General features: G+C 44.9%; 1 protein-coding gene across 1 annotated transcript in view; it reads right to left on the bottom strand.

Moving 5' to 3' along the window:
• The window catches only part of VAMP3 (vesicle associated membrane protein 3), a 137,883-nt gene that overhangs the window by 79,060 nt on the left and 34,699 nt on the right, over window positions 1-24,124 (bottom strand). The window lies entirely within an intron of this gene.

A 24,124-nucleotide genomic window follows, 5' to 3' on the forward strand; every position in this document is an offset into this window, starting at 1 on the left:
ACATAACTAACATTTGTACGAAGCATCTTGCCAGTCTTGCTCTTTGATGTCATTGCATGGAAAGACCATTGCAATGACAAGCTCTCTCTCTTTGATCCCATTATGGGATGGAAGAGAGAGCAACACGCCCGCAGGGGGAGCCTCAAGGTCCCCGCAGTCCTAGTCGGCTTCCCATGTCCTGTTGGAGCAGGCACTGCTCCCCAAGCAGGGAACTGCTTTAAATAGCAGCTCTCTGCTTGTGGAAGCAAAGTTTTCATCTGTTTACCCCATACCATATCTGTGGCCCCCTGCATCAGAATGGCAAGGCCCCTGGGACTTGGCCCTCCCGGGGACTTCGGAATCATGTAGCACGGGAACCCGCGCTTGTGTTTCTTTCTTCGAATTTTCACCAGATCCACCGCAGCTTGTGGTGAAAATAAAATAAAAAATGCTTTTTAGCTCTTCGGGGGAGGGGCCCTCTGGGACCACATCACCAGAGCTAAGGGGTCAGGTTATTCCTACCCCTTCCTACCCCCCCCCCCGAGTCCCAAAATGGCTACTAACGCTTCCTTGTTGAAGTGTTGTAAGCCAATCAGACCTCAGCTCGAGATCGGGAAGGTTTGTGGAGCCTTCGCGTCCATACATATACACATTTCTTTGATTTCTCAAAAAACTACTGAACTGATTCACACCAAATAACAAAAAAGGATGCTTACTGGACCAAGAGCTACCTTTATGCCACATTTGGTGCAATTTCGTCTAGTGGTTCGGATACTATCTCTGTTCAAAATCCCTATCGGAATTGAAAATGGGAAATTCACCTTTTTTGACCCTCTTTTTCTCGATCCCTACTTGACAGATCACCCAGAAACTTTCCAGACAGCAGCTGACTTAACTGTCTTGAAAAAGTCTGTGAAGATTTGTCAAGCAGCGCCAAAGATATAGGAAAGTAAAAAACTTTTTTCTGTAGAAACTAGGTCCCAACCAACTAGTGGCACCCCCCACTAAGTGATATATATATATATATATATATATATATATATATATATATATATATGGAAAATGTCACTTGCCCAGTGTACATCTGTTCGTGGCATGAGACGCTGCAGATTCACATGCTGTGCATTATCCTGCCATCTAGTGTTGGGCTCGGAGTGTTACAAGTTTTTTTTCTTTCGAAGAAGTCTTTTCGAGTCACGAGACCGAGGGACTCCTCCCTTTCGGCTCCACTGCGCATGGGCGTCGACTCCATCTTAGATTGTTTTCCCCGCAGAGGGTGAGGTAGGAGTTGTGTATATAGTAAAGGTGCCCATGCAATGGAGTAAGTATGTAAGTACATAATGTGATTAAAAGTGATATATATTTACAAATGTACAAGTTTCATCAACATATAATATACAGTTTGTCAACTTAAACGGTTACAGGCTCCCGGGGAGGCGGGAGGGCGCATATGAATCTGCAGCGTCTCATGCCACGAACAGATGTACACTGGGTAAGTGACATTTTCCGTTCAATGGCATGTGTAGCTGCAGATACACATGCTGTGCATAGACTAGTAAGCAGTTACTCCCCAAAAGCGGTGGCTTAGCCTGTAAGAGTGGAAGTTTGAAATAATGTTCGTAATACTGCCTGTCCTACTGTGGCTTGTTGTGTTGTTAACACATCTACACAGTAGTGTTTTGTGAATGTATGAGGCGTAGACCATGTGGCTGCCTTACAGATTTCTGTCATAGGTATATTTCCTAGAAAGGCCATTGTGGCGCCTTTCTTTCTAGTGGAGTGTGCCTTTGGGGTAATAGGCAGATCTCTCTTTGCTTTCACATAGCAGGTTTGAATACATTTCACTATCCATCTGGCAATGCCTTGTTTGGATATTGGATTTCCTGCATGAGGTTTTCGGAAGGCTACAAACAATTGATATGTCTTGCAAAATTGTTTTGTTCTAGCAATGTAATACATTAGTGCTCTTTTGATGTCTAATGTATGTAAAGCTCTTTCGGCTACTGAGTCTGGTTGTGGAAAAAAGACTGGGAGTTCTACTGTTTGGTTTAGGTGGAACGGTGATATAACTTTTGGTAAAAATTTGGGATTTGTGCGTAGAACCACTTTGTGTATTTATATAAAGGGTTCTTGTATAGTAAATGCTTGTATTTCACTTACTCTTCTAAGAGATGTGATAGCTATTAGGAAGGCTACTTTCCAGGTTAAGTATTGCATTTCACAAGAGTGCATGGGTTCAAATGGTGGACCCATGAGTCGTGTTAATACAATATTGAGGTTCCATGAGGGAACTGGTGGTGTTCTTGGGGGTATGATTCTCTATAGAACCTCCATAAATGCTTTGATGACTGGGATTCTAAAGAGTGATTTTGAATGTGTAATCTGCAGATAGGCAGATATTGCTGTGAGATGTATTTTAATGGACGAAAAAGCTAGATTTGATTTTTGTAAGTGTAATAAGTAGCTTACAATGTTTTTTGCGGATGCATGTAGTGGTTGAATTTGATTATTATGGCAGTAATAAACAAATCTTTTCCATTTATTTGCATAACAATGTCTTGTAGTAGGTTTTCTTGCTTGTTTAATGACCTCCATACATTCTTGTGTAAGGTTTAAATGTCCAAATTCTAAGATTTCAGGAGCCAGATTGCTAGATTGAGCGATGCTGGATTCGGGTGTCTGATCTGTTGTTTGTGTTGAGTTAACAGATCTGGTCTGTTTGGTAGTTTGATATGGGGTACTACTGACAGATCTATTAGTGTTGTGTACCATGGCTGGCGAGCCCAGGTTGGTGCTATTAGTATTAGTTTGAGTTTGTTTTGACTCAATTTGTTTACTAGATACGGAAGGAGTGGGAGAGGGGGAAAAGCGTAAGCAAATATCCCTGACCAACTCATCCATAACGCATTGCCCTTGGAGTGAGGGTGTGGGTATCTGGACGCGAAGTTTTGGCATTTTGCATTTTCTTTTGTTGCGAATAGGTCTATTTGTGGTGTTCCCCAGCTTTGAAAGTAAGTTTGTAGTATCTGGGGATGAATTTCCCATTCGTGGGTTTGTTGGTGATCTCGACTGAGATTGTCGGCTAACTGGTTTTGAATTCCTGGGATGTACTGTGCTAATAATCGCCCAATGCCAAATCTTTTGTGCTAAGAGACACAGCTGTGATGAGTGTGTCCCTCCCTGTTTGTTTAGGTAATACATTGTTGTCATGTAGTCTGTTTTGACAAGAATGTGTTTGTGGGCTATTAACGGTTGAAATGCTTTCAATGCTAGAAATACTGCAAGTAGTTCCAGATGATTTATATGAAGTTGGCTTTGTTGAGCGTCCCAATGTCCCTGTATGCTGTGCTGGTTGAGGTGTGCTCCCCACCCTACCATGGAAGCATCTGTTGTGATCACGTTTTGAGGTACAGGGTCTTGGAATGGCCGCCCTTGGTTTAAATTTATAGGATTCCACCATTGAAGCGAGGAGTGTGTTTGGTGGTCTATCAACACTAGATCCTGAAGTTGACCCTGTGCTTGTGTCCATTGTGTTGCTAGGCACTGTTGTAAGGGCCGCATGTGTAGTCTTGCGTTTGGGACAATGGCTATGCATGAAGACATCATGTCTAGAAGTTTCATCACAAACCTCACTTGATAGTGTTGGTTTGGGTGCATGTTTAGTATTACATTTTGGAATGCTTGTACCCTTTGTGGACTTGGATTGGCCATCCCTTTTTGTGTGTTGATTGTTGCTCCTAAGTATTGTTGTATTTGACACGGTTGTAGAAGTGATTTTTTGTAGTTTATAGAGAACCCTAGCTTGTGAAGGCTTTCTATGACGTATTTTGTGTGTTGAAGACACTGTTGCTGAGTGTTGGTTTTTATTAACCAATCGTCTAGGTAAGGGAATACGTGCATGTTCTGCCTCCTGATATGAGCAGCTACTACTGCAAGGCATTTTGTGAATACTCTTGGTGCTGTTGTTATCCCGAACGGTAACACTTTGAATTGGTAATGCACGCCTTGGATTACAAACCTTAAGTATTTCCTGTGGGAAGGACGTATGGGTATGTGGAAGTAAGCATCCTTGAGATCTAAGTTGACATGTAGTCCTGTTGTTTGAGCAAGGGAATCACGTCTTGAAGTGTCACCATGTGAAAGTGATCTGATTTGATGTAAAGATTTAGTGTTCTGAGGTCTAATATGGGTCTCAGTGTTTTGTCCTTTTTTGGAATTAGGAAATACAGGGAGTAAACACCTTTTCCTTTTTGATGGTTGGGTACTAGTTCTATTGCCTCTTTTTGTAACAACGCTTGGACTTCTAGTTGTAACAGATCTAAGTGCTGTTTGGACATGTGTGCTCTTGGAGGCAACATCTGGTGGTATTTGTAGGAATTCTATGCAATAACCATGTTGGATAATGGCTAGGACCCACGAGTCCGTAGTTATGTGTTCCCAATTCTGGTAATAATGTGTGAATCTCCCCCCCACTGGTGTGGTGTGTTGGGGGTTTGTGACGTTGGAGTCACTGTTTAGTTTGTGGGGTTTTTGGGCTTTGGAATTTCCCTCTTGTTTTAGGGAACTGCCTACCCCTATATTGTCCCCTAAAGCCTCCTCTTTGGTATTGGCCCTGGTATGTGGTTCTGGCCTGTGAGATGGAAGGCTCTGTGCTTTGGGACCTAAACCCCCCTCTAAAGTGTGGCTTCCTAAAAGTGCCTCTGCTCTGTGGGGAGTAGAGCGTGCCAATGGCTTTGGCCGTATCAGTGTCTTTCTTTAGTTTGTCTATTGCTGTATCCACCTCCGGCCCAAACAATTGTTGTCCATTGAAAGGAATATTCAGCACAGCCTGCTGGATTTCTGGCTTAAATCCGGAGGTACGTAGCCACGCGTGTCTTCGAATGGTGACCGCCGTGTTTACTGTTCTGAACGCCGTGTCTGCTGAGTCCATCGCTGACCTTATTTGATTGTTGGAGATGGTTTGGCCCTCCTCTACAATCTGTTGGGCACTCTTTTGGAAGGTGTTCAGTGAAATGTTGCATTTCGTCCCAATGTGCCCTGTCGTATCTTGCTAATAGAGCCTGCGAGTTGGCAATTCACCATTGATTGGCTGCCTGTGCTGCCACCCTTTTGCCTGCAGCATCGAATTTCCGACTTTCTTTGTCGGGTGGTGGTGCGTCCCCAGAAGTTTGTGAGTTCGCCCTTTTTCGGGCTGCTCCCACTACCACTGAATCAGGAGTCAGTTGTTGCGTGATGTACACAGGGTCCGTAGGGGGAGGTTTATATTTCTTTTCCACCCTAGGTGTGAAGGCTCTGCTCCTGACTGGGTCTTGAAACACCCGTTTGGTGTGTTTTAACATGCCTGGTAACATTGGCAAACTCGGATATTGGTTGTGTGTTGATGACAGGGTATTGAATAAGAAGTCATCTTCTATAGGTTCGGAATGCAATGCTACGTTATGAAAAGTAGCAGCCCTGGAAACCACCTGCATGTAAGCAGTACTGTCTTCTGGTGGTGATGGCCTAGCCGGGTAGCAATCCGGACTATTATCAGAGACTGGCGCATCGTACAGATCCCATGCATCTGGGTCATCTTGGCTCATCCCTGTGTGTGTTGGTGACTGCACCATTGGTGTTGTTGCTATTGGGGACAGATGTGGTGAGGTTGGTGGTGATGGCTGTGGAGAAAACTGTGGTGGTGTTTTTTCTTTAGCCACTTTTGCTTTTGGCTGTATTTCCGCCTCATGGAACGCGAGCTTCTGCTTCATCTTAATTGAGGGAAGTGTAATTATTTTCCCTGTGTCTTTCTGTATATTGAGCCTCCTCTGGGTATGGTCTGGCTCTCCCATCCCCAGTTCTTGTTCAAACCTGTGGCCTTTCAGTTGTGAGGAAAGGCCCTGTTCGTCCGTATAGGAGCTTTGTTTCGGCTCAGAGGCTGGGTGTTTCGGCACCAAAACCTTTTCAGCAGTCATTCTCAGCTCCGAAGAAACCTTCTTGGATTTTGGGGTGCCGATTTCTCGGTGCCGGGTCTGGTCGAGCCGGTATCTCGGTGCCGAGTATATTCAGTGCCGGTATCTCGACCGGAGTCGGATGTCTTCGGCTGCTGTGAGGCCTTTTTCGGTGCCGATGCTTGGTCACCGTGCTTTCGGGTAAAGCCATGGCCTGTCGGTGGTGGCGTCCCCTGGGCCTTAATGATTTTTGAGTGAGTTTTTGCCGGGGAGGTTTACTCACGGTTTGTTGCCTCGTCGTCTGCTCACTCTCGGGCTCATCCGAGTTCGAATCTGGAATGGAGAATGTCTCCTCTTCTTCAACGTCGGTGTGCCCGGCCGGTGTCGACGCCATTTGAAGTCTTCGAGCTCTCCGGTCCCGCAGGGTCTTCTTCAACCGAAATGCCCGACAGGCCTCGCACGTATCCTCTTTGTGTTCGGGGGACAAACACAAATTACAGACCAAATGTTGGTCTTTATAAGGATACTTAGCGTTTGGGGCAGAAGCGGAATGGGGTCCGTTCCATGAGCCTTGAAGACGCACACGGAAGCCCTGAAGGGCTGCCGGAGCTCTTCTTTTCTTCGGTGTCGATTTGCAATCACTTAACCAGATACCGAGCGCAAAAAATACCGTCGAATTTTCCGATTGTTAACTAACTTTTCCGAACCGAAACACGGAGCGAAGAGGAAAACGTCCGAACCCGATGGCGGAAAAAAAACAACCTAAGATGGAGTCGATGCCCATGCGCACTGGAACCGAAAGGGAGGAGTCCCTCGGTCTCGTGACTCGAAAAGACTTCTTCGAAGAAAAACAACTTGTAACACTCCGAGCCCAACACAAGATGGCAGGATAATGCACAGCATGTGTATCTGCATCTACACATGCCATCGAACATAATTATCCACACACACACCTATATATATGCACACACGTATATATGTTGTTTTTTATTTTATTTTTATTTTAAAAAGGGGCGACCTTGGTTAAGTAACAGAAACCAAGGTGAACATTTGACTCATGATAGATAAGACCCATCTACAGATGAACTAGAAAAGTTAAGGACGCAAAAACAGAAATATTCACAAGATTCCTAAACAAAAAGAATCTGTCCTATTGTGTATATTCGTCTTATGACAACACTTCTTAAATTGTGAACCCACGCTACAAAGAGTAGAGTCAGGCCACGATGAAAACAATTGTACTTAGATGAGGCATTAACACCTAAATGCACCACAGATATAAATATCTTCATAAATAAGAAAAATACCCTTGAAGAAGGTAAAACCCTTTCGAAAAGAAGGAAATCTTGAATGCAAATACAAAGCGTAGAGTAACTCCTAAGAGTCACTAATAATAATATTATGTACAAGAGTGAACAGAATCTACAGAGAGACACGCCTCAATGAAGACCCACGATAGTCTGACATAAGCCAGGGAAAAGAAAAATAACGTTCAAAGATCATGTCCATACAAATGTCTACACCAAAGTGTAAAAAATCCAACAAACTATGACGGCTATCGGATATAAAAAATTTAAGATCAAAACAAAGAAAGTTTTAAAGTCCCCAAGATACTCTCTTCCAAATGATAAAATCTACTAAAAGTATAAAACTGATACTACCATATCATCGGTAAAGTATAACAACACACTGTTCTGTTCAGTCAGAAAGTGGAGGAACAATAAAAGACAGTTTTAAATCTTTTTCACACTTTCTCTTTGCTCACAGAGGTCAAAAGTCAGTTTGTCTTGCAATAAATTTTCCTTCTGACTGCAGAGTTCCAGGATTTTGTAAGTTGAACTGTCTGACCTGCTGTATAAAGTGTGAAATAAAAGGCTATATTGTGTCAGGTTTTTGCTAACACAAAACATTTGAATGATGAAGTCAAGTGTACAAACATTTCAAAATATATTTCCGTAGCTGTGAAAGCCAATTTTTTGTATTTGTGTGATAATTTTTTTTTTTTTTTTAATAGTATGAAAACAAATCAAATACTTCACGTGCAAAAGATATGTTTTCTGAAACCCAGTTTCCACAGATTAATAGACTATATAGTTTTACAAGTAGGGCTGCAAGTTAGTGGAAATGTTTGACAATTCTTGAAAATGTACTGTGTGTTGAAGACAGTATGCTACCACATCATGGTTTAGTAATATATTTCTTAAAAGAGAATGTTTAAAGAAACTGAGAAACACTCTTGACGGCAATCCTATTAGTAAAATAAAAGCAAGTCATAGGTCATGTGTCCCCTATATGTGGGATAGATTCTTGTGATACATGCAGCAAGCTTTAGTCTACTTAATCAAACAAAAGAGTTTTTTTTGTACTGAAGAAATGCTGAGCCCACATATTTGAATGTGCAATCATACGTGAGAATGAAGAAAAAGGCGACTCTAAACTATTTGCCCAGGATCACACAATTTGAGACTTGTTTATTAGTCAAGTACATTACAGTTAGGTCGAGTATGTTATTTAAGTTACTCAACCTGCAGGTCTAGTAAAATTGTTATGATTATTTGAGGCCTGAGCTGGCCGGCGTAGACACAGTCAAGATTTCTTGCACCTCCTTGTGGCCCACAGGTGCGTCAGGGGAAGATGATTTTCCAAAGGTAGTGTGAAGGAAAATGTATAATTCACGCATCTAGGTCACTGTTGCCCCGGCCCAAGGAATGGGAGGGAAATGCGGGCAGACTCAGGCCTCAACTTCTCGGCCGAGGAATGGTGATAGGCTGAATGCAGCAAGTCGGTAACTTCTGCTACTTTGACTACTTGCATCAGGACTTACCTTGTGACGTCGATGGAGAAGGAAGTCTACAAGAAACACTCCTTGACCGGGCCCACGAACAGACTTCGGTATGAAGAGACCATGACCAATGTGAAGACCAGGATGGCTCTGACATCCGAGTCGCTAAAAGCTTCATACGGCACTCCTGCAGAGCCTTAGGCCGGAGACGCTGTCAAGAGTCACACTCTTCGGCATCGTGGTGCTCTCCCAGATACCACATGCAAAGAGGGGGGTCTGTAGCCGACATTTGTCGTCCACAGGGCTTAAAGCCTGAAGACATGGACAGTAAAATCACACTGTTCTGTTGAAGAAACGTCAAAGTAGGCTGAAAATGGCCAAACCAACCATTAACGGATCCAAGTTGCAAGCGCAGAAAAGAAGGGACTGACAGTGGTGAGCCAGCAACCAGGTTATATAGATTTCACTGAAGTCACATCCAGTGGACGACGTCGATAGAGTCATGCGACGCCTTCTACCGACATGCAGATGTGCTATGGGAAAAAAGATTCCAGATCCACGCTTGCGCCTAGGGAATATTCTAAAGTAAGAAATCTGCAACTAGATGCCTCTAGCAGATGCATCTATCACTAATCTGAGGTCTGGTTGGGTAACCCACCAATGCAGGTCTTTCGCAGTTCCATTAGAGACCTGGACCATGTCAGATAGATTTCCCTGACGCTGCGCCCACTGGAACCAAGGGTCTCACTGCAGAGCCTGTAAATGCCATCTGGCATAATTTACCAGCAGGATGCAGGAGGCCATGAGACCCAGCAGCCTCAGAGTCAGTCTCAATGAAATTCAAGATAGAGGCCAAAACATCAGTATCATAACCTGAATATCCCGGACTCGCTGCTCAGGAGGATAATTCCAAAACCGCACTGCCCAGAACAGCTCCTATGAAAGAGAGCATCTGAGAGGGAGTCCCCAGGAAATACAGAAAGTTCGCCGTAGTCTGGAGGTGGGAGACGACAGCCTGGGACGAGCCCACCTTCAGCCAGTCATCACATTAGGGGAAGAATCCCCCCATCCCTGAACTGCGTAGATGAGATGCAACCACCGCAATCACCTTGGTGAACACCTGAGGGGCACTGTTAAGGCCTAATGGCAGCACGGTGACTGAAGCGCTTGTGCCTACCTTGAACCACAGATAATGCCTGTGGGCAGGCAGGATGGAAATATGAAAATACGTATTCTGTAAGTCCAGCGCTACCATCTAGTCTTCTAGGGCAGATAGGCCCTTTGCCAACGAGAGCATCTTGAAATTCTTCTTGAGGAAATGATTTAAGGTCCGTAGGTCTAGAATAGGGCAACAATATTTGTTCTTTTTGGGTATCAGAAAGTAGCAGGAATAACAACCACTGTCTACTTCTAATATCTGGACCCTTTCTACGGCTCTCTCGGCCAAGGGAGCTGAAACTTCATCTCGGAGCAGACAAACTTTCCTCCGCCAGCCATGCAAATGTTGGCGGTACTGGGGGAGGAAATGGTTGGAAAGGCAGGGCATAGCCCTTCCGAATGATCTACAATACCCAAGTGTCTAATGTTATGGACTGCCAGTGGAGGAGAGGATGTTGAATTTTCCCTCCAAACTGGGAAAGCATGGTGCTGCAGAACCAAACTAGGAGGACTGAGGGTGCAGTGGCTGGGGCGGGCGACTTCTGGCTTCCAGACCCTCTAGGTCTGAAGGTAATGCTCCCACGTCCTCGCATAGCTTGGGGAGCTTGCGCAGGATGGTGGCTGCCATAGGGCTAGCACTGTGGTATGCCCATTCCGTGGCCAGGAAATGCAGACTGTGGACAAGGGGTCGCTGAGAGGCCCAAGGACTTGGCAGTAGCCTGAGAGTCCTTAAAGCGCTCTAGCGCGGAGTCTGCCTTCCCACCAAACTAGCGAGTTCTGTCAAAGGGCATGTCCGTAAGGTTTTCCTGGACAACCCCTGAACAGCCAGGCTTTCTTTGTCAGGCGTGGTGCCATAAGGCCACCGTTGACAAAAACACTCTGCCCTGCAAGTCAGTCGTTTCCAGGCCACACCAAATGGTGAAATTATCTGAGTCACTCCCATCTTCCACCGCTTGGGAGGTGATGGCCCAGCCTCCTCCAGGACCTGTGGCAGCACTTGCGCAACTGTATTCCATAAGGTGTGCGAGAAACAGCCCAAGAAGCATGAGGTGTTCACAGACCTCAATGCCAGGCTGGTGGAAGAAAACTTCTTCCCAAGCTGGTCCAGCCTCTTAGATTCCCTGTCCGGGGGAGCAGAAGGGAATGATCCATGAGAAGTTTTGGCTTGGACTACCAAACTCTCAGGAGAGGGGTGTTGGCTGAGGAAACTAGGATGGCCCAGTGAATGGCGATGGGCAATTGTCCTACTTACAGGCACCAGTGTGCTGGGCTTGGACCAAGTTTCCAGCAGAACGTCCGTCAGTGCTTCATTAAAGCACTTACGGTGCCCCAGGTTGAACAACTTCAGTCAAGATGTTCGTCTTGACAACCTTGGAGGGCAGTTCAAGGTCCTCCAATGCCCTACGCACCACTACTACATAAGAAGCTCCCTACTCCGTAGCCACACTGCGGGGGAGGCAGTAAGCTAGTAACTGGGGGTGTCCAGTCCACTGGCCTCTCCTAAATCCTCATACCAGTCCATAGACCTTTCCAACTGGTGTTCTAAAGTGTCCAGTGACCCTTCCCACTCTTCTTCCATGCCTGGCTGCTGAACGTATGGCTAAGGCAATGATCTGGCACCCTTTGGTGCCGTAATCTGCATGGTGCAACGCCTTCTGGCTCCGTATAATCCAGAATCAGAAAAAGGCTAGTGCTGCCAGTGGGCACCGGCAGTGCGAGAGCATCAGCTTCATGATGGGTGCTGGAAAAGGTTGGGTGGGTACCACCTGTGCCAGTCCAGAATGGGATCCGTGAGACTGGATCGGAGCAGAGGCTGAAGCCACAGGCGTGGAACCTGATGGGGCCTCTTCAGACCCAGTGGAGCCCAAAGCTGCTCCGGAGGGGTCGTCCTGCTCAAATATGCAGCGCATGGCCTCAAAAAAAGTCATGGACTTGAGCGTGGGTCGCTCCGTCTCCAGAAAATGGAGGGAGGCGCAGAGTCAGACCTGGCATTGATTCTGCAGAACCGTGCCTGGAACACCGATGTTTGGAAGTCGTGGCATTGGCCGACGGATGAGGCGAAGTCAGTTTAGACGACTTCTTGTGCCTCCTTCCCCTAGGACCTTGAATGAGAAGAGAACTTGGGGCTTCTGGAGCGGTCCCGCACCTTTTCCTCCACCGGGACCTTGACCTCCAAGGAGCCACACCAGATGGAGTCGACTGCCAACCTCAAGCAGCTTTAGGGACCACTCCCTCAAAGCCTCCAGCACCATGGCCCGCCATTCCAAGCACAACTTGGAGTCATGGTTGCACTTGACACCCATAGGCAGACTAGGTGAGGATCTGTAAAGGAGATGGTGTGGCGACAGGCACCACCTGGCTTAAGTCCTACCTTCCTAGATGTCATCTCTACACACTCAGAAAAAGTCTTCGTTAAAATGCAGAAAAAAGCCTATCAGAAAGTGACAGAGGGGTGGCTCTCTCTGGATCTGCGTTAACTGGTGCAGAAAGTAAAGAACTGCCACAGGAGTGACTGAGTGGCTCATTTATAGGTGATCGCTATGTCACTTCTGGCGCCAATGATGCCACGTGGAACAGAACCGAGCCACCCAACGCCGTGCTCAAGTGTTGTTCAAGCAAAAGTTTCTGGATCCAGCCTGACGCCTGGGAAATTTAAAGGTAAGGGACCTGCAGCTAGAGCTCTACATCAGATGTACAAATTTAAGGTGACAAATGGAGTAAAAAAAATAAAAAATATCAGGTACTGAACATATTTTATAACTCTAAATAACAGTTTTTAAAGTTTTAAAGAATTCTCAAATAATTATCTAAAAAAGTGAAAAAGATAAATCATAAAAGTTGAAATCTATGAATTGCATAATCACACTATATTTCACATTACCAATCTATTTTTTTTTTTTTTTATAAAAATTAAATTCACTTAAAATCACACTGAGTTACAGTTCTACTCCTTAAATGGCAAGGAGGTGAAAATAACCAGTTATGATTTGCAGCACAAACCATAACTCTTGCCACCCCTATGCACTGCATGTTTTATCACAAATCACTGAGGACATCTTAAGTGACATGACTGATTCCATTCCTGATGACCTCACCAAGGACATCACTGCATCGAAAAAAACACAAACAAAAAAAGCAATCATCTCGCAAACGTAACCAAAATAGCATCTGCACTGTGCCATAGTCTGTGACACTGGCTCATGTAAGCGCACAGTCACACAAAAAGACAAGCCAGACCAAACATTTGCTGTACACCACTCAGACATTTACAAGCACGGTCGTACACAATCAAATTCAAACCTGTACCGTCTCAGAATTACATGGGCACAGAGACACATTCAGAGGCATACATAGGAATACTTATTTGCCAACGCCACCCACAAACTGAAATCTAGAGGTACAGCAGTAAATGAAGAGTACACTCAGGAAGACCATTAGCACAACAGCAAATACTAACAGGCATAAGGAGCAGTGCGTACTCAGGGACATTATTTGTACATCACTACTCTCTCGCACAAAAACTAAAAGGGCAAACATAAATTAATGTCAACACAAACATCCTGTAACATGAAAAACAAAAAACAGTCAAGTATACCAGAACTCACATTTAATAGCAAACAGACCCAAAGAGACAAGTTTACGCAATCAGTAAATAATACATTACAGATTATACTCCTAGCTACACGAACATTACACAGCACTGATATACACACTACTGATATTTACTTACACGCTCACAAAAACTTCCATTCACACCCACTAAATTTGACCTTAACACAGAACCAGACAGTCACAAACTCAGATGTTCATATGCATATTGCATTGCATATCACAAGCAGGAATGTTTAAAACATAAAACAATTAAGCCTCTAATTGCAGAGGTGCTATGAAACCGAAAAGATGATGGAGGTCTGGGGGAAATAATGCAATTACGTGTCTTTCTGTACCCTTTCTCTGCACCCTATAGTGATTGAATCACTAAATTAATGTTAAACTATACATGTTCATTCACATGTTGTACAATTTGGAGGCCCACATCAGCAACAGGCCGAATTCTGAAATAAACTTGTGTTAATCTGCACCTGCACTAATGCACAAACATAAACACACTTCAATCATCCACAGCATTTTAATCCTGTGAAATTTGCTTTCTCGCCTGAAAATCTAGATGAAAAACTTCCTGCTCACACACTATGCGAAGATAGATATTCGGTTCATCTGCACCTAAATATATGTGTGTGTGTGTGTGTGTGTGTGTGTGTGTGTGAGTGTGAGTGTGAGTGTGAGTGTGAGTGTGAGTGTGAGTGTGAGTGTGAGTGTGAGTGTGAGTGTGAGAGAGAGAGAGAGAGAGAGAGAGAGAGAGAGAGAGAGAGAGAGAGAGAGAGAGAGAGAGAGAGAAAATCAGCATTTCATCAAATCTGAAGTTCACAAAAAAGGTGCTCAATGTTCTGGTGATTTGCAGATCTAACGTTAGAAAAATTATTTTGGCAGGTGTTCACCTTCCCCATAAAAGGTGTCAACATTGAAGAGCATCAAAGCCAGCAAGCAGTGATCTGAAGTCGTCTAAAAGATAATATTTTCCAGCTGCTCTGGGAAAATCAATTTGAGACCAAACATTCTGGCAGTTTGCAAATGTTCTTGTTGCGGTCTCCCTGAAACTGTAGACTCAAGATTTATACGTTCTGTACTCCACTGTTCCATGATAATTTTTTTCTTCTACCATCTTATTCCCCATATGGTGTAATCCAACGTTTATACTAGATTTGTTGTAAAACCACTATGTATCTGGTCCTGATCATGTGCATGACTAAATCAATACATTTTTAGTAGAAAGACGAATATCAACTGCTGTGCTTCTCTACTGCGGTAAGAGGAAAAGAGTCATATTCTGATCATTAACTACTGTCTACTGTTGGTGGTATTTTATCCACTATGCTGTGTTTGACCCAAAGCAAATGACTTGTACAATGATTTCTAAATATGGCACCTCAGGGATGTGGAATTCCTATCGCCCGGGACATCTTGTTTGGGGTCAAGGGCAACAAGTTTTTATGTTTACTTTGTCCTTGGGACAAGTAGGCCCAACCCTCTGCAGCACAAACCTTTTGGCTGCCTGTTTACAGAAAGTGGAACTGTCTGCAGTTGAGGTAATGTGTTTCCAAAAGATAATGCTGTTCAAACTTGTATTTATGGTTCATTATTTGAAAGCCTTCATTATTAGGGTGAGTGCTGTAAATAAATGTTTTAAGGTCACACTTCACTACTGACGTTGGTTCCAGTACAAAAAAAAAAATGTGTATACACAGGTTTGAAAAGTTTAGGCTATGAGGCTAAGTATAATGCTCCCAGAATGCTCTCTGATTAGATGCAAATGAAGTGTCATTTAGTAAAATTTTTTGATGCATGCTAGTATTTCCCAAAAATATTTCTAGTGGAAAATCAGTGTAACCATTTTCAACACGATTATGGGAAGCATGAAAATAAACAAACACTGACAAAGCCAACTGATCTGACATATTTTTATAAGTCTTTTAGTTTCATCAATGCGTGTCTTGTTTATATATGGCTTTTGTAACACTTTATTGTTGTGGGAGCTACCAGGCCCTCAACATTGTAACAAACACTGGCAAAAAAAAAAAAAAAACGTTTTTGAACTCGAAAAGCACACGTTGCCACCAGTGGCATAACAAAGGCCTGGTTACCGAATCGCAAAACGGGTTTGCGACTCGCAATTAGGAAGGGGTGTTCCCTTCCTAATTGTGACTCGCAGTGCAATGTAGGATTGTTTTGCGAACGCGGGCGCAAACCAATCGCAGTTTGCACCCATTTCAAATGGGTGCTAACACTTTCGCAAAAGGGAAGGGGTCCCCATGGGACCCCTCCCCCATTGTGAATGCCACTGCGGACCACTGCCTGCTCTGAAAAAATGAAATGAAAACGTTTAATTTTTCGTTTTTGTAATGCATCTCGTTTTCCTTTAAGGAAAACGGGCTGCATTACAAAAAATAAAACCTGCTTTCCTACACTCGGATTTGCGACTCGCAAATTGCGAGTCGCAAATCTGAACCTACCTACAAGTGGCCCCAAATTCTTAAAGAAAGTCACAAAAGTGCACCCATGGTATATGTCGTACCCCTATAAAATATTTGTGAACTGTATTTTAGCATGTGTAAATACACATGTGTAGATTTGCTCATGTGAAAATCTATTGAGCAGTTGCAAGTTTATTTTCCCTCCTGCCACTTTCTTCCCAACCCTGGAAGAAGTTCTAATTCTGCCATTGTCAGGAGTAAATGTCCAACCTTTCTTATTATGGGAAAATATTAGAGAGAAGTTGGTGAAAATCTTTAAAACATGCAGGTTAGTAGGTTTGCAGACTCAAAGCCATTCCAGCCCTGGAACTATTGCTTACTGCTTCCTCCAGCCCCAGTATGCAGATCTACAGAAAGGTGGCAAAATAAGGAAATTGCTACAGTAGGGATTGAAACTGCAAGTATTCAAGCCCTACTGTGGGAGTAGCCCTGACATAATCAGAAAGGCTAATATCAGAGCTCTTACATAATGAGATTGCTGCCATAATTTGGCGCCACACTACATGGCACCAAAGGGACAAGTAGATCTTTTTACAGGACAAGTAGATTTGAGAAGCAACCTGTCCCCTGGACAAGTAGATATTTTAATAAATTCCACACTCCTGCACCTCCATGGGCTACACTGTGGCACCTGCTCCCCCTTTTTAAGTTATTTCTTTGGGAGATTGTGAGCACCTGGGTAAGCTGGTCAGCCACGACTAACAGATCCAGTGTGCAGCAGATAATGTAGCTTCTGTTTTCAGCAATAGGTGTTGAATTTATCTTTGAAAGCTAATGGGTGTCACATAGGTGGACTCTGATGTAAGGGTTGTCTTCAGCTACTGTAGTTCAAGCAGCTAATTTGTATCAGGTGGGTATTTTTCTCTAATTGTCTTTGTTGCAGCCTCATCTCTTGAGGGATGGTCAGCCGTATATGGTGTCCTGTTTGGGCTAAAGGGGCCTGTATAGTTCACACACTGAGATTCAACCTCTTGAGCTGAAAAATGTATGCAGTGATTAGTGAGGAGATGGAGAGATGCCTATTTGGCAACAACCTCCCATTGCTGCAGACGTTTTTACCATAACACGGTGTTCTCTCTCTTCACTTATGGGGGCCCCTCACTCCTAGTCTTAGGGAAAGGACCTGAATAAAAACAATTAGGACTACTGCTCTGTGTTTTGCTGATTTTGTCTTATTATGTATGTGTTTCTGTCTTACTTGAATTTCTAATACTAACTGAGACACACAGATGAAGAGATAGTCCTGAAAAAAAGGCCTCTTGGCCTCTGTGACAACTAGCAAGGATTAAACACGTAGAATGGATTTAGAATGGCACTTTTCTGTGGTAAAAAGGTGGTGAGGTGTGTGTTCCTAAGCTCCCCACTTTTTGAGCTCCCTGGCACAATCGCCATATTGGGAGTGCCCTGTGCGTGATTGTCTTGACTATGATCTGCAAACCACATCAAGCGCACCAAAGGCAACACTTTCTGCACCCGTCTGCTCCTGGAGTATGCCCTGTGCCCAAAATGCTGGACCTTTTTAATTTGTTTTTTATTCAAGCATTAGCTAAAATAGCAGGGAACTGAAAGACTACACTCAACTGGGGAAGTCCAATATCCACTGCGTTCGCCACATGTGCAACCTATTGCCTCATTGATAACATGCCACTTGTTTTTTTGTGACCAATCTAGATTCACTTCCAAGTCTAATTAATGCTAGGATTGGAGTTAAGCACCTGGGTAAAGGGATGAAAGCACATTTCATTAACACTGGATATCTGCATAAAAACAAATTAGAGATATTCAAATTGACTCGAAATCTTCCGATGTATTGTTCCCTACCAAAACAGGGCTGTTAGACTCATGTTGACCAGATATTACGAGAGCACTGCCACTAACTTAAAATCATGAGGAAAGGTAGGGAAGGAGGACAAGTGGCTGTTTCAAAATTTCAAATGAGTACACCACACTATTAAAAGGATGAATTTACCATCCAAAATTGATGCTTTTACTTGTCTTTCTGGAGCTCTGATTTGTCATCCGCAAGGTCCAAGATCAAATTTCAGTAATGTTGTTGATTTCTTAGCTCACACTAGTTTGCTTTTAAACTTCACTTTACTGGGGCTTGCCAAGATGGTGGCCCTGTGGACGTCTGATGCAGCTTCCCTGCTCAGTGGATCGCATACCTGGCAGGGAGAGGAAGACCTAACCATCCCAAGATGGGCAGGTTGCACCCATGATCGCTGCAGAGAGCGAATGGGCAGTGAAGTGGCAGAAGAAACCAACGATACTGCTCATCAGCTGCAGCCCCGATACAGCGCTGGAGTACCACAGCGCCTGCAGCCTACTGAGGGCTACGCATCACCTACGCATTTCTCTGCTGGTCTCTCTCCCCTGGGGCAGACAGGCTGCTGGGGCCTTATTGGGATGAAGTGGGCTAAGAATATGTGTGCCCACATGCTTGCAATGTAGAGCTGAACCCCAGGGCATAGCGTGGAGCCCAACACATTGGCCTTCCTAGGGACCGCAGAATCAGACCAGGGAGTGAGTACGGGCACAACAACTGAGGTACCCCAGAGAAGCATCAGGGTGCATCATGAGCCCCTCCTAGACTAGAAACATTAGTGCGAAAGCCGGTACACACCAATGTTAGTACCCCGCTCCGTCCCTGGGGGCACGATTCCTAAGATCTCGCTACGCTCCGCCCCCTTTATTTTGCTCATTTATCTAGGCTTCTTTCCGTGCGAGGCCAGCCGCTGGCATCATACACCCGGCCAGAAAGACTGAGTCCTTCCAGTCTACTCAGCAACCCCAGGCATGGGCAACTCTATAGCCCTATGGGAGGACCCCACCCACTGCATTGAGGTATAAGCAAGAGAATATCCCAGTAGGTACCAGACATGAGGAGGTTGAGAGGAGATCATGGTGAATGACACGGATGTGAGAAAGTGTCTTCCGACTGTGCGGTTGTTTCCCACCAATGTTTTCCTGTGTGTCTATAGGTGAGACTCCACTGTCTAGTGACTGATGGTGCTCATCCCGGACCATTGCAGGGGTGACCATTGCAGGGTAAGTGTGGGACATACATTTGCTTGGTGTCCCAGTGTGCAGTGTAATCACCATAGTATTATGAGCATGATTACAGCTATAGAATTTGCATGCAGTTTTCTTACAGAGTGCTTTCTGCCTTTGTGTCTCACTGTGTGATTTGTCCATCACAGGTAAAGTGTGAGTCACACAGAGGGGCTTTGAGTGAAATGCAGTTTTTTATGAACACTTTTTAATCTACGACCACTTTATGTCTTTTAACCGGTGACAAAAAGATGACTAAGTGAAAAATAGACTTACCTTCTCCATGTACGGTTTTACATGTGGGGCTGATGGTAGGGACCATACTGACTAACAAGCCCTGACAAAGGCCTGGGATCCTAACCCTGGAAGAGGAAGCACAGTTGAGAATCCTCTCTAAGGAGTCCCAACCAAGGGCGGAAACATGATGGCATAAGGAATAGTGTGGGCGTGTCGATCTCATGGACGACCTGGAAAACCTGCCAATGGTTGCTCTACAGTTTGGAAGCAAGATTTCAACCCTGCCCTGCAATCCATGAATAAAGAAGACATCTCCAATATGCAAAGAGACAGTTTTAATTAAGGATGGTTCCCTACACTACCAGGAAACACTTTATTTTGAACTCCCTTCCCCAAGAAAATAAATTCTTATCTTGGGCCGAGGTTGAGGCCGTTGGGTTAGTATTACCTTAATACGATGGGACAGACAGGCCTAGGACGAAGCATGCCACTATTATGTGGGTGAGGCCTATCTATCCATACAAAGAATATGTAGCCAGTTGGATTATTAGTGGTAGACTAGGTTTAATAGTGTGAATAACAATCCCGGTCCCTCCTTTGGTGTATAATTCTAGTGTTCGATTAGGGTGCTTGGTGGCAGGGGTATTTCCCCTACTCTCTATTTTGTGTAATTGAAGGCCCCCGATAGCACCATTTGCTCAACTGGCCCGCTCACAGCACACACCAAGAACACAATGGAGCACCCTGAGCACGCAAACTTCAACAATATGGGCTATATCATGCTCCCAGGGATGGGCACCAGCAATATTCTGGGCACCTTAGATAGGGCCATTCGGGCCCTCCCCTAGAGTCATAACATCAACAGGCCAACTTTCACTACCGGAGTTCCTCAGTAACGCTTGCCACCTAGCACCGGTCCTCTGGTGTCCTCCGGCCTTCACAGCCTCCACTGCACACGGCAGCCTTAAAGCCTGATATCAGAGAGCCCCACACAATCCTGATGGTTTCCTCCAAAGAAAAGAGGGACTAAAACTTTTGTGTCATGTTAATACGCTCCAATACCAATCCCACCAAAGAAATCCTTTCCTCACAACCAGACTCATCAATGGAGAACACTGGGTACTATGTTGCCCTGATCACACAGGCCTTCATGGAGTCCCCAATTGATGCTCTCAAGGCAGACCTACAAACGATTAAGAAAGAATGGTCACAAGAGCTACACAACCTGAAGCTCCACGTGCACTCACTGGGACGCAGAGTATCTACTTTAGAAAACAACAAAATCACTAGAGGAGCAGATAAACAGCTCTACTAAAAAGAGTTGCATCTCCAAGAGCAGCAAGCTGACCTCCAAGCCCATGCAGAGGATCTCGAAAACAGGTCACGCCGGAATAATTTACATCTAAGAGGGATACCAAGTGAAACCAAGGGCACAGCCATTAGGGGGTTATGTATAGGCCCCGTTTCTGCATGATCTGGCTGCCAGAAGGAAAGTAAAATACAACCCGACAGAGTCCACCAAGTTGGACAATCTGATGGCAATAACACTCATTTTGCAGATATTCTGGCAAGTGTTCATGCCTTTCAACTGAAGGAGGAAATACTAAGGAAAGCAAGAGACCTACCAACCTCTCTAAATTCACAGGCACAAAATTTCCATAGATCAGGACCTCTCGACACATACCCTCCAGCAGCACAGGGACTTCAAACCCATCACTGAATTCTTACAACAAGGAGGTTTCCCATAGCTGGGGTCATCTCTTCAGGATCATCTTTCACTGGGAGTGGCAACTGCATTGAGCCTGCACTCTCCCTTAGGTTCACCGCATCCTGGGCTTTTAACAGGAGGATTATCTCCTGGGGAACCCCTTCCCACCACACCATCAAGGTACCGGCCCTCAAAAACACTTAAGTGGTTCCACCCAGGCCTGGGAGAGATCAGTCACGAGCAAAGAGCGGTTGTGGACAAACTTTCACAGGAGGTGGTTCATGATATTGCCTAAACATACATTGATCACCATGGGCGAGACATCTCTACTCACTCAATCTCACAAGGCCTCCCACCCATTCCTACAAGCCCTGAGGCGGGGAAGACACTGTGCATACATATGCATCCATACTTGAACGGATGCCTCTGCTAGTAGAACTTGACCTGCAGTTCTCCATGTTATATGTCTTCACACTGTCTTGACTCTGGTCACTCACACTGCTCGAGAGGATCCCAACAAAGGCCAACTATCTCCCAAGCGCTGGTAGCTCCCCAGGCCCTCTTAAGCTACCCACACCCAAGGATCTGATGAACTTACCTTACCTCACGTGGACGCCTTGGCAGTGACTCACCACGACGACACCTTAGCAGAGACACACCAATCTCAAGGTGCAGCTGTCCTGGTGTGGGGGCAACCTACTCCTCATGACAAGTAACAATTTACACCACTCAAGCCGAAGACAGAGGCCTACACCTTTTACTCTGCAGCACACAAAACATATGCAGGCACGGACTTCTTCCTCAGAACCACAGCCATTCAGGCCCAAGCAAAGGCGGTTAGCATAGGCACTATTTTGTTACCTGGCCATGCCCTGAATTATGTCTCTGCGACTGAACACTATTTGTCCTACCTCTGACCCATAGAGGCTACAAAATAGCCTTGTTCAAGACCACACAGCCTAGACCCAATATACTCTGCAATCTCCACATATCAGAAATCAGTGACACAGCAGAGGTTCCCATGTCCACCCTTTGGGAAGCCATGGTAAAAGTAGTTCAGCAGGGGGAGGAACTGTACATCAACGCACTGGGCACCTGAAGTATGGCATGAGTTGTGCAAGGCCAGTACAAAGCTAAAGCATTTGAAAAAGAGAGAGGAATACGTCACACTACGCCTTAAGCATAAATTCTAATCAGGGTGCAATAAATGCAGTAGATTGTTGGCTCGCTGTTTACGTTCCATGATTCAAATGGGACAGCGTACCCTCTGTAAAAACTGATGGAGGCGAGATTACCTACAAACTAGACAGTCAATTTGCGGCTGTCTTGTGTGATTTTTAAGAAGTCTGTGCTCCAACCAGCACCCAGATGCTGACAGTATCCCTACATATTTAGAAAAGGCCAAAGTTAAGCGGGTTTCCTTAGCTCAATCTGGTGCCCTACAAGAGGTGATTAGAATTGAGGCAGTGATCGCAGGGGTAGCCAGATTGAAGCCCTCTAAATCCCCAGGTGGCTTCACTCCTCTCTACTATAAAACCTTATGCCATAACTTGGCCCCAAGCCTCACAAGAGAATTCAACAACTTTGCCTACTCCGGGCCACTCACCAAGCTTATGCTAGAGTCACGTTTCAAGGTACTTCATTCGTCTGGAAAAAATAAGTCATTATGTACTTCCTATGGATCTACGCCCCTCAACGTCAAAGTAAAACTATTTACAAGTATCCTAGCATCCAGAATCAACTCACTTATGCCCGGACTGGTAGATTTCGAACAAGACGGCTTCCTTCCCAATAAATAATGCAAGGCTAACACTAAGCGTTTTCTGCACATCATCAATAAGGTCCATCAATCTAATAGGGAGGCACTCCTACTAACTTTTGATGCAAGCAAAAGGTTTGAAAGGGTCTATTGGCCCTATATGATTGCCGCCCAGAAACATTTTGGCTTTGGGGACAATTTCTGCAGCTGGACCCAAATTAACTACAGCTCTCCTAGAGCCAGGGTGCCAGTGAAAGGGACATCCTCAGACTTATTCCCAATACGTAAGGGGCTCGCTACAGGGCTTCTCACTGTCCCAGTTACAGTTCACCCTCTGTATGGAAACCCTAGCACAAAGGAGCTAGACAAACCCACACACACTACTACACACAACATCAGCATCTTCGTCGATGATGTGATTTTGACACTCACCAACCCCTTGTCCTCCCAACTGCGTAATGATGATACTGAACCTCCCTGGAACTGTACCAGCGTTCAAATTCAACCTCCAAAAATCGCAAATCCTTAACGCATCTGAACCCCCAAAACAGAAGAGACAGCTTTGTACTCAATTTCCCATTGAGTGGGCAGACGCACATATTTCCTCCATGGAGTTACAGCTAGCCTCTTCTGCCCCTAAGGCAGCAGATATAAACTACTGCAACCTCCCACAGTCGACTAGGATCTGAGCTCACGAAATGGCACCACCTCTCTTGGTAGGGTAGAGATGTAGCTTTCAAGATGACCATTCTACCTAAGATCCTATTTGTTTGCCAAATCCTCCCATTAATTTCCCCCCACCACTCTTTACATTCCCTTTAGCAAACATCAATAAATATATTTGGGACTGGAACAAACCCCGCATGAAGCAATAACTTTAGGACAGGCCACCTGGGGAGAGGTCTAGGTATCACTTACATCCTATAATACTACCAAGCACACCCATCCAGTTGACGGTTGAATGGGATAGGGCTGACTTGGAAAAGTATTGGGTCTTTATGGACCAGACAATAGCTGATACACACCTGTGGAGAGTTCTGTAGATGCCCCTGAAGCACATTACATGAGGCCTATATTCTAGCCCCATCACCAAGACCAACCTGTCGGGGTTTGAGTACATTGCCCTCCCCAATGACACCCAATTTGGACAACCCAGATCTCAAGCCAATCATACACCCAGAAAACTTTGCTAGAACGCATGAGAGGACTGCACGCACACAGGATGTCTATATGACACTAATGACATCATCCCCTTTGAAAGCATGAAAGGACTATGGCATATCGAACAAGACCAACTACACTAGCTACAAATTAGATGCAGAGTTATCCATCTCCTAGTCAAAACACACTTGGAGGCCATTTGAGAGATAGTTACTTGTCAAACGCGGGGATAGACGCCTCGTCACTGAAATCTGTGCCCTCCTGGCACTA

Source organism: Pleurodeles waltl, chromosome 6 (genome assembly GCF_031143425.1).
Source record: "Pleurodeles waltl isolate 20211129_DDA chromosome 6, aPleWal1.hap1.20221129, whole genome shotgun sequence".
NCBI classification, from domain to species: Eukaryota; Metazoa; Chordata; class Amphibia; order Caudata; family Salamandridae; genus Pleurodeles; species Pleurodeles waltl.